The sequence below is a fragment of the Salvelinus alpinus genome, chromosome 20 (assembly GCF_045679555.1).
Source record: "Salvelinus alpinus chromosome 20, SLU_Salpinus.1, whole genome shotgun sequence".
NCBI classification, from domain to species: Eukaryota; Metazoa; Chordata; class Actinopteri; order Salmoniformes; family Salmonidae; genus Salvelinus; species Salvelinus alpinus.
Window position 1 is genome coordinate 16,501,737 of NC_092105.1, and position 12,483 is coordinate 16,514,219.

The following is a 12,483-nucleotide window of genomic DNA, read 5'->3' on the forward strand; positions in this document are numbered from 1 at the left end:
TTAGAGAGACAGTCAGCCTCGAGGTTAGAGAGACAGTCAGTCTCGAGGTTAGAGAGACAGTCAGTCTCGAGGTTAGAGAGACAGTCAGTCGCGAGGTTAGAGAGACAGTCAGTCGCGAGGTTAGAGAGACAGTCAGCCTCGAGGTTAGAGAGACAGTCAGTCGCGAGGTTAGAGAGACAGTCAGCCTCGAGGTTAGAGAGACAGTCAGTCTCGAGGTTAGAGAGACAGTCAGTCTCGAGGTTAGAGAGACAGTCAGTCTCGAGGTTAGAGAGACAGTAGAGAGACAGTCAGTCTCGAGGTTAGAGAGACAGTCAGTCTCGAGGTTAGAGAGACCAGCCAGTAACCGGAGAGTTGCCTTTTCCAATCCCAGGGCTGACAGGGAAAAACATTGGTTGGGTGATTGACTCGGTTTGCTGTGTCTTGAATGAGATGAGGACTGCAGAGCCTACAGAAAGTATTGAGTTTGCAATGTGCTGTAAGCACGGGCTGGGTGATAAAACATAAAATGAATGTGTTACTGTACAGGAGTATATTTACTGTGAAGCACTGGAAGTACAGGAATGCTATGTTATTCACCATAAGTCAAAAAATTTATCTATGATCTGTAAATATATTCAACATAGCTCAGAAATAAAACTACCATTTGAACAAATGTAGAAGGATTTGTGAGCAAATGTTCAGAAATACCTAACATTTACAACTGTGGAATGTGCATTTGAGCATTCAAAAAGTTCTTGTGGATCTGTGTTCTGTGCTTACAGAATTTCGAGAGTTTTTTTCTGCATGTTGATGTATTACAATCCACAAATGTGACTTTAGATGAGAGTCGGCTATCTCCATTCATTGGGATAATCTGTGTCATGTGACGCGCCGAGTGATGAAATCGTGGCTGCGTCCTTCTTGGGAGAACGCTTTCTAGCTAGAAGTAGAAAGAACAAGTTCATGAAATGTGAGCATAACGTTGATTTATTCAACAAATCATGTTCAACAAATTACTTTCATATGAATGTTAAATTCGACCTTTGAGGAATGCAACTCTAAGTGTGTGCTTTCGACATCAGCCCACTAGCTAGCGTTGGAATCTACCAATAGCTAGCAGGCGATCTCATCAGCTGTTGAGACTAACAACCAAAGTTAAACTTACTAGGTAATTGTTAATTCAGACAGGTGTCAATTATGAAGAACCGCTCAGTTTTAAAATCCTTAATTGGTGATCTGGCTAGCAAGCTAATGAGAAATGTTTCAATCTGTTTTCTTTCAGGCAGGGAAATTGAGTCTTTGACAGGACATGTCACTCTCTCAACTGGTGTGGCGGTAAGAAATTGGAACATTATCTGATAAAACTTTAGAAATTCAGGTGACAAGATCGCCTTACGTTAGCTAGTTAGCTAGCTTGGGAAGTGGGCGAAAGCACACACTCAAGGTTGCATGCCCCAATGGTCAAATTTAGCATTTGTATGAAAGTCATTAATTAAAATGTGAACATAATTTGTTAAATAAATAAATGTTAGACTCACATTTCATGAACGTCTTGTCATGCCGTTCGATGTCACCGGTCTACTAACCACCGGTCCTGGCAACCATGATTACGCTCACCTGCTTCCCATCATTACGCACACCTGGACATCATTACTTCCTTGATGATCATCATGTCATCACTCTGCGTGTCACGTAACACAAAGATATTCCCAATGAATGGAAATATTCTAATTCTCATCTGAAGCCACATTTGTGGATCGCAATACATCACCAGGCGAAAAACAGTTCTAGAAATTGTGTAAACACAGAATATACACCCACAAGCACTTTTTGAATGCACAAATGCATATTCCACAGTTGTAAATGTTAGGGATTTCTGAACATTTGTTAAAATTGCAGTTTTATTTGGGAGCTATATTGAATCTATTTTCAGATCATAGATTTATTTGTGACTTATGGTTTAATTTGTGAAATATTTTAAGATATTCACAGTTCATATGTTAAATATATGCACGGATCGTTAGTTATGTTGAATATACACACGGATCGTTAGTTATGTTGAATATACACACGGATCGTTAGTTATGTTGAATATACACACGGATCGTTAGTTATGTTGAATATACACACGGATCGTTAGTTATGTTGAATATACACACGGATCGTTAGTTATGTTGAATATACACACGGATCGTTAGTTATGTTGAATATACACACGGATCGTTAGTTATGTTGAATATACACACGGATCGTTAGTTATGTTGAATATACACACGGATCGTTAGTTATGTTGAATATACACACGGATCGTTAGTTATGTTGAATATACACACGGATCGTTAGTTATGTTGAATATACACACGGATCGTTAGTTATGTTGAATATACACACGGATCGTTAGTTATGTTGAATATACACACGGATCGTTAGTTATGTTGAATATACACACGGATCGTTAGTTATGTTGAATATACACACGGATCGTTAGTTATGTTGAATATACACACGGATCGTTAGTTATGTTGAATATACACACGGATCGTTAGTTATGTTGAATATACACACGGATCGTTAGTTATGTTGAATATACACACGGATCGTTAGTTATGTTGAATATACACACGGATCGTTAGTTATGTTGAATATACACACGGATCGTTAGTTATGTTGAATATACACACGGATCGTTAGTTATGTTGAATATACACACGGATCGTTAGTTATGTTGAATATACACACGGATCGTTAGTTATGTTGAATATACACACGGATCGTTAGTTATGTTGAATATACACACGGATCGTTAGTTATGTTGAATATACACACGGATCGTTAGTTATGTTGAATATACACACGGATCGTTAGTTATGTTGAATATACACACGGATCGTTAGTTATGTTGAATATACACACGGATCGTTAGTTATGTTGAATATACACACGGATCGTTAGTTATGTTGAATATACACACGGATCGTTAGTTATGTTGAATATACACACGGATCGTTAGTTATGTTGAATATACACACGGATCGTTAGTTATGTTGAATATACACACGGATCGTTAGTTATGTTGAATATACACACGGATCGTTAGTTATGTTGAATATACACACGGATCGTTAGTTATGTTGAATATACACACGGATCGTTAGTTATGTTGAATATACACACGGATCGTTAGTTATGTTGAATATACACACGGATCGTTAGTTATGTTGAATATACACACGGATCGTTAGTTATGTTGAATATACACACGGATCGTTAGTTATGTTGAATATACACACGGATCGTTAGTTATGTTGAATATACACACGGATCGTTAGTTATGTTGAATATACACACGGATCGTTAGTTATGTTGAATATACACACGGATCGTTAGTTATGTTGAATATACACACGGATCGTTAGTTATGTTGAATATACACACGGATCGTTAGTTATGTTGAATATACACACGGATCGTTAGTTATGTTGAATATACACACGGATCGTTAGTTATGTTGAATATACACACGGATCGTTAGTTATGTTGAATATACGCACGGATCGTTAGTTATGTTGAATATACGCACGGATCGTTAGTTATGTTGAATATACGCACGGATCGTTAGTTATGTTGAATATACGCACGGATCGTTAGTTATGTTGAATATACGCACGGATCGTTAGTTATGTTGAATATACGCACGGATCGTTAGTTATGTTGAATATACGCACGGATCGTTAGTTATGTTGAATATACGCACGGATCGTTAGTTATGTTGAATATACGCACGGATCGTTAGTTATGTTGAATATACACACGGATCGTTAGTTATGTTGAATATACACACGGATCGTTAGTTATGTTGAATATACACACGGATCGTTAGTTATGTTGAATATACACACGGATCGTTAGTTATGTTGAATATACACACGGATCGTTAGTTATGTTGAATATACACACGGATCGTTAGTTATGTTGAATATACACACGGATCGTTAGTTATGTTGAATATACACACGGATCGTTAGTTATGTTGAATATACACACGGATCGTTAGTTATGTTGAATATACACACGGATCGTTAGTTATGTTGAATATACACACGGATCGTTAGTTATGTTGAATATACACACGGATCGTTAGTTATGTTGAATATACACACGGATCGTTAGTTATGTTGAATATACACACGGATCGTTAGTTATGTTGAATATACACACGGATCGTTAGTTATGTTGAATATACACACGGATCGTTAGTTATGTTGAATATACACACGGATCGTTAGTTATGTTGAATATACACACGGATCGTTAGTTATGTTGAATATACACACGGATCGTTAGTTATGTTGAATATACACACGGATCGTTAGTTATGTTGAATATACACACGGATCGTTAGTTATGTTGAATATACACACGGATCGTTAGTTATGTTGAATATACACACGGATCGTTAGTTATGTTGAATATACACACGGATCGTTAGTTATGTTGAATATACACACGGATCGTTAGTTATGTTGAATATACACACGGATCGTTAGTTATGTTGAATATACACACGGATCGTTAGTTATGTTGAATATACGCACGGATCGTTAGTTATGTTGAATATACGCACGGATCGTTAGTTATGTTGAATATACGCACGGATCGTTAGTTATGTTGAATATACGCACGGATCGTTAGTTATGTTGAATATACGCACGGATCGTTAGTTATGTTGAATATACGCACGGATCGTTAGTTATGTTGAATATACGCACGGATCGTTAGTTATGTTGAATATACACACGGATCGTTAGTTATGTTGAATATACACACGGATCGTTAGTTATGTTGAATATACACACGGATCGTTAGTTATGTTGAATATACACACGGATCGTTAGTTATGTTGAATATACACACGGATCGTTAGTTATGTTGAATATACACACGGATCGTTAGTTATGTTGAATATACACACGGATCGTTAGTTATGTTGAATATACACACGGATCGTTAGTTATGTTGAATATACACACGGATCGTTAGTTATGTTGAATATACACACGGATCGTTAGTTATGTTGAATATACACACGGATCGTTAGTTATGTTGAATATACACACGGATCGTTAGTTATGTTGAATATACACACGGATCGTTAGTTATGTTGAATATACACACGGATCGTTAGTTATGTTGAATATACACACGGATCGTTAGTTATGTTGAATATACACACGGATCGTTAGTTATGTTGAATATACACACGGATCGTTAGTTATGTTGAATATACACACGGATCGTTAGTTATGTTGAATATACACACGGATCGTTAGTTATGTTGAATATACACACGGATCGTTAGTTATGTTGAATATACACACGGATCGTTAGTTATGTTGAATATACACACGGATCGTTAGTTATGTTGAATATACACACGGATCGTTAGTTATGTTGAATATACACACGGATCGTTAGTTATGTTGAATATACACACGGATCGTTAGTTATGTTGAATATACACACGGATCGTTAGTTATGTTGAATATACACACGGATCGTTAGTTATGTTGAATATACACACGGATCGTTAGTTATGTTGAATATACACACGGATCGTTAGTTATGTTGAATATACACACGGATCGTTAGTTATGTTGAATATACACACGGATCGTTAGTTATGTTGAATATACACACGGATCGTTAGTTATGTTGAATATACACACGGATCGTTAGTTATGTTGAATATACACACGGATCGTTAGTTATGTTGAATATACACACGGATCGTTAGTTATGTTGAATATACACACGGATCGTTAGTTATGTTGAATATACACACGGATCGTTAGTTATGTTGAATATACACACGGATCGTTAGTTATGTTGAATATACACACGGATCGTTAGTTATGTTGAATATACACACGGATCGTTAGTTATGTTGAATATACACACGGATCGTTAGTTATGTTGAATATACACACGGATCGTTAGTTATGTTGAATATACACACGGATCGTTAGTTATGTTGAATATACACACGGATCGTTAGTTATGTTGAATATACACACGGATCGTTAGTTATGTTGAATATACACACGGATCGTTAGTTATGTTGAATATACACACGGATCGTTAGTTATGTTGAATATACGCACGGATCGTTAGTTATGTTGAATATACGCACGGATCGTTAGTTATGTTGAATATACGCACGGATCGTTAGTTATGTTGAATATACGCACGGATCGTTAGTTATGTTGAATATACACACGGATCGTTAGTTATGTTGAATATACACACGGATCGTTAGTTATGTTGAATATACACACGGATCGTTAGTTATGTTGAATATACACACGGATCGTTAGTTATGTTGAATATACACACGGATCGTTAGTTATGTTGAATATACACACGGATCGTTAGTTATGTTGAATATACACACGGATCGTTAGTTATGTTGAATATACACACGGATCGTTAGTTATGTTGAATATACACACGGATCGTTAGTTATGTTGAATATACACACGGATCGTTAGTTATGTTGAATATACACACGGATCGTTAGTTATGTTGAATATACACACGGATCGTTAGTTATGTTGAATATACACACGGATCGTTAGTTATGTTGAATATACACACGGATCGTTAGTTATGTTGAATATACACACGGATCGTTAGTTATGTTGAATATACACACGGATCGTTAGTTATGTTGAATATACACACGGATCGTTAGTTATGTTGAATATACACACGGATCGTTAGTTATGTTGAATATACACACGGATCGTTAGTTATGTTGAATATACACACGGATCGTTAGTTATGTTGAATATACACACGGATCGTTAGTTATGTTGAATATACACACGGATCGTTAGTTATGTTGAATATACACACGGATCGTTAGTTATGTTGAATATACACACGGATCGTTAGTTATGTTGAATATACACACGGATCGTTAGTTATGTTGAATATACACACGGATCGTTAGTTATGTTGAATATACACACGGATCGTTAGTTATGTTGAATATACGCACGGATCGTTAGTTATGTTGAATATACGCACGGATCGTTAGTTATGTTGAATATACACACGGATCGTTAGTTATGTTGAATATACACACGGATCGTTAGTTATGTTGAATATACACACGGATCGTTAGTTATGTTGAATATACACACGGATCGTTAGTTATGTTGAATATACACACGGATCGTTAGTTATGTTGAATATACACACGGATCGTTAGTTATGTTGAATATACACACGGATCGTTAGTTATGTTGAATATACACACGGATCGTTAGTTATGTTGAATATACACACGGATCGTTAGTTATGTTGAATATACACACGGATCGTTAGTTATGTTGAATATACACACGGATCGTTAGTTATGTTGAATATACACACGGATCGTTAGTTATGTTGAATATACACACGGATCGTTAGTTATGTTGAATATACACACGGATCGTTAGTTATGTTGAATATACACACGGATCGTTAGTTATGTTGAATATACACACGGATCGTTAGTTATGTTGAATATACACACGGATCGTTAGTTATGTTGAATATACACACGGATCGTTAGTTATGTTGAATATACACACGGATCGTTAGTTATGTTGAATATACACACGGATCGTTAGTTATGTTGAATATACACACGGATCGTTAGTTATGTTGAATATACACACGGATCGTGGTAGACACATTTACAGAATAAAGAAACTAATCACATTCCATATGTTTCTTCCTGGGAGGAAAAAAACGAATAATGATATCGGGAAGATAATATTTTTATAGCAGCTGCCATGGAAACTGAGCGGAAGGAGAGAAAGTAATATTCCATAAAGTAAATGAGTGTCCCCTGCTGAGTTGTTGTAGGCTGGCGGAGGAGAGAAGGGAGACATGATGCTCCCTCCTTCTTCACACACAACTACTTAGCCTACTTTTACAGCACCCTCAGCACAGAGGCACGCACGAGGGAGAAAGGGAGAGAGAGTGAAAGAGAGTGTTTGAGAGAGTGTGTTTGTGTGTGAGAGAAAGAAAGAAAGAGTGAGTGAATGAGTGAGTGAGTGAGTGAGTGAGTGAGTGAGTGAGTGAGTGAGTGAGTGTGTGTGTGTGTGTGTGTGTGTGTGTGTGTGTGTGTGTGTGTGTGAAACTGTGTCTGTATGTGCATTAATGTGTAGCCTATGTACTACAAGTGAGCACTGGGGAGAAAGAGATGGGGAGAGGGAGGGAGAGAGAGGGAGAGGGAGAGGGGGGAGAGGGAGAGGGAGAGAGGGGAGAGGGAGAGAGACAGAGAAAGAGAGGGATGACTGTTCTCGGATGTACTCTCCCCAGGCTCTTAGTGAGCACACAGCTGCATATACAGTAAATTTAGTTTGTTAGAGCGCTTTGTAGTCGGTAATTGAGAATGCATCGTGGGCTTTGTAGGACGTGATTGAGACTGCATAATGGGATTTGTAGTTTAAAATGAGTGCTATCTGAGAAGATGGCACACATAATAAAACAGCATCTGGAGAGGATAAGCTGATCCTAGATCTGTGCCCAGTGGGCAACTTCTACCCAGACCAAACAGGCCAAGGGAATGTGAATGGAGATGGGGATCTAATGGGACTGAACTTGGGGTGGCTGATTGTAGCTTAACCCCTGGATGAGGCAAACATCAACAAGAGATTTTAATTACGGCTCTGTTGGGGTTCTAGTCTAGACTCTCTGTCTTGTGTCTGACAATGATCATAGGAGCTGGCAAGACAGCACAAACAGATCTGGGTTCAGGCTAGCTGGAGTAAAATCTCCTCCTGAACAAAATGCACTATATATCCAACAGCTCCTCACATCCTCATTAGTAAAGCCAGTGAATGCTGATTCTGCTCATTTAACTGATCAACTACAAATTCATTACCTTTATTTCATCCAAAGCCCACCTGAGAACCCGGTATGAACAGAACTAAACGAGCTCAATACCCCATCGTTATTCTGAGGCAGATTAGTTTAGCTATTTTTTAAATCTCCCACATACACACGCACACGCACACGCACACGGCCCCTGTGCTAATGCCCAACCATGCATGCTATGAAAACAACAATAGCCCTGTTGCCATCTGCGATGCAAATGAGAATTTATGGACCTGCGTTTTAATAGAAATGGAACTAGTCAGAATCAATAGGTTGGGTTGTTTAAATATAACCCTGGTGGGTTCCCTGGGCTGAGGTTGCTGATGCATTAGTAATGGACAGGCCAGGACAGTGTGGGTGGGAGGAAAAACCTTGGAAACACATCCACATCCCTGTAGCAGTGGAATGGAAGATACTTTGGCTGCATGGTTGAAACACACTGTACATGATTACATGTTATAATTTTACATTTATTTGGTAATGTTTACAAGTTGCTAACCATTTGGGAGGTCTCTCTCTCTCTCTCTCTCTCTCTCTCTCTCTCTCTCTCTCTCTCTCTCTCTCTCTCTCTCTCTCTCTCTCTCTCTCTCTCTCTCTCTCTCTCTCTCTCTCTCTCTCTCTCTCTCTCTCTCTCTCTCTCTCTCTCTCTCTCTCTCTCTATATATATATATATATAGTGTTGTAATGATGTAATAAATATTGTTTGTTCTTAACTGGTTGCCCTTTTCTTGTGGCAACAGGTCACAAATCTTGCTGCTGTGATGGCACACTGTGGTTTTTCACCAAATAGATATGGGAGTTTATCAAAATTGGATTTGTTTTCAAATTCTTGGTGGGTCTGTGTAATCTGAGGGAAATATATGTGTCTCTCTCTCTCTCTCTCTCACTCCATCCTGCTCTCTTGTTTAACTTTTCCCAAATCCTAACCCCTTTTAACTTTTAAACCTCTCCATCTTCTACTTTGTGTATATCTTCTCATTCCCCTTCTCCTCCTACCCCTCCCTTGGCTCTCTCTCTTTCTGTTTGATAGTAATGAGTGTGTCCATCCCATTAAGGGTGTGTGGAGTGATCAGGGGAGTAAAGTCTGGGCTGTGAGAGGATCAGAGCAGGCCTGGGGTAAAGGCTGCGTGGACAATAAAGAATACATGATCAAATACATTATTGATCCACAGAATGAAATATCTGGCTGCATTATTAAAGAGATATAGCCCTTCAGCTGAGGACAGAGAGAATCCTAGAGGGAGAGATGGAGGGAGAGAGAAATAGAGGGGAGAGAGAGAGAGGGAGAGGAAGATTGCTAACCTTAAAACTGAGCTCTGTACCTGACTCTACCCACAAAACCAAAACACAAGCCCTCCCTCCCTCCCCTAGTCCATCTGCATTCCTCAACGTTCAGTGAGGGAGAGGGTAGTGCCGGTAGTGAGGTAGAGTGTAGTGACGATAGTGAGGGAGAGGGTAGTGAGGTAAAGGGTATTGATGATAGTGAGAGAGAGGGTAGTGAGGGAGAGGGTAGTGACAATAGTGAGGGAGAGGGTAGTGAGGTAAAGGGTATTGATGATAGTGAGAGAGAGGGTAGTGAGGGATAGGGTAGTGACGATAGTGAGGGAGAGGGTAGTGAGGTAGAGGGTAGTGACGATAGTGAGGGAGGGGGTAGTGAGGTAGAGGGTAGTGTCGGTAGTGAGGGAGAAGGTAGTGAGGTAGAGGGTAGTGCCGATAGTGAGGGAGAGGGTAGTGAGGTAGAGGGTAGTGACGGTAGTGAGGTAGAGGGTAGTGTCGGTAGTGAGGGAGAGGGTAGTGACAATAGTGAGGAAGAGGGTAGTGGGGTAGAGGGTAGTGACTATAGTGAGGGAGAGGGTAGTGAGGTAGAGAGTTAGAGGGTAGTGACTATAGTGAGGGAGAGGGTAGTGAGGTAGAGGGTAGTGTCAGTAGTGAGGTAGAGGGTAGTGACGGTAGTGAGGGATAGGGTAGTGACGGTAGTGAGGGAGAGGGTAGTGAGGTAGAGGGTAGTGACGATAGTGAGGGAGAGGGTAGTGAGGTAGAGGGTAGTGAAAATAGTGAGGAAGAGGGTATTGAGGTAGAGGGTAGTGACGATAGTGAGGTAGAGGGTAGTGACGGTAGTGAGGTAGAGGGTAGTGACGATAGTGAGGGAGAGGGTTGTGAGGTAGAGGGTAGTATCGGTAGTGAGGTAGAGGGTAGTGACGATAGTGAGGGAGAGGGAGGGTAGTGAGGGAGAGGGTGGTGAGGTAGAGGGTAGTGACGCTTGTGAGGTAGACGGTAGTGAGGTAGAGGGTAGTGAGGTAGAGGGTAGTGTTGGTAGTGAGGTAGAGGGTAGTGACGATAGTGAGGTAGAGGGTGGTGAGGTAGAGGGTAGTGACGATAGTGAGGGAGAGGGTAGTGAGGTAGAGGCTAGTGACGGTAGTGAGGTAGAGGGTAGTGTCGGTAGTAAGGGAGAGGGTAGTGACAGTAGTGAGGGAGAGGGTAGTGTCGGTAGTAAGGTAGAGGGTAGTGACGGTAGTGAGGGAGAGGGTAGTGACGGTAGTAAGGGAGAGGATAGTGTCGGTAGTAAGGTAGAGGGTAGTGACGGTAGTGAGGGAGAGGGTAGTGAGGTAGAGGGTAGTGTCGGTAGTGAGGTAGAGGGTAGTGACAGTAGTGAGGGAGAGGGTAGTGTCGGTAGTAAGGTAGAGGGTAGTGACGGTAGTGAGGGAGAGGGTAGTGTCGGTAGTAAGGTAGAGGGTAGTGACGGTAGTGAGGGAGAGGGTAGTGAGGTAGAGGGTAGTGTCGGTAGTAAGGTAGAGGGTAGTGACGGTAGTGAGGGAGAGGGTAGTGTCGGTAGTAAGGTAGAGGGTAGTGACGGTAGTAAGGGAGAGGGTAGTGTCGGTAGTAAGGTAGAGGGTAGTGACGGTAGTGAGGGAGAGGGTTGTGAAGTAGAGGGTAGTGTCGGCAGTGAGGTAGAGGGTAGTGACGATAGTGAGGGAGAGGGTAGTGAGGTAGAGGGTAGTGACGGTAGTGGGGGAGAGGGTTGTGAAGTAGAGGGTAGTGTCGGCAGTGAGATAGAGGGTAGTGACAGTAGTGAGGGAGAGGGTAGTGTCGGTAGTAAGGTAGAGGGTAGTGACGGTAGTGAGGGAGAGGGTAGTGATGGAGGGGGTAGTGTCGGTAGTGAGGGAGAGGGTAGTGACGTTAGTGAGGGAGAGGGTAGTGAGGTAGAGGGTAGTGACGGTAGTGAGGTAGAGGGTAGTGACGTTAGTGAGGGTAGTGACTGTAGTGAGGTAGAGGGTAGTGTCGGCAGTGAGGTAGAGGGTTGTGAAGTAGAGGGTAGTGACAGTAGTGAGGTAGAGGGTAGTGACGGTCGTGAGGTAGAGGGTAGTGACGATAGTGAGGGAGTGGGTAGTGACGGTAGTGAGGGAGAGGGTAGTGATGGGGGGGTAGTGTCGGTAGTGAGGGAGAGGGTAGTGACGTTAGTGAGGGAGAGGGTAGTGAGGTAGAGGGTAGTGACGGTAGTGAGGTAGAGGGTAGTGAGTTAGAGGGTAGTGACTGTAGTGAGGTAGAGGGTAGTGACGGTAGTGAGGGAGA

General features: G+C 40.9%; 1 protein-coding gene across 6 annotated transcripts in view; it reads right to left on the bottom strand.

Annotated features, from left to right (window-relative positions):
* Positions 1-12,483, bottom strand: part of LOC139546390 (interleukin-1 receptor accessory protein-like 1) — a 561,546-nt gene that overhangs the window by 21,048 nt on the left and 528,015 nt on the right. The window lies entirely within an intron of this gene.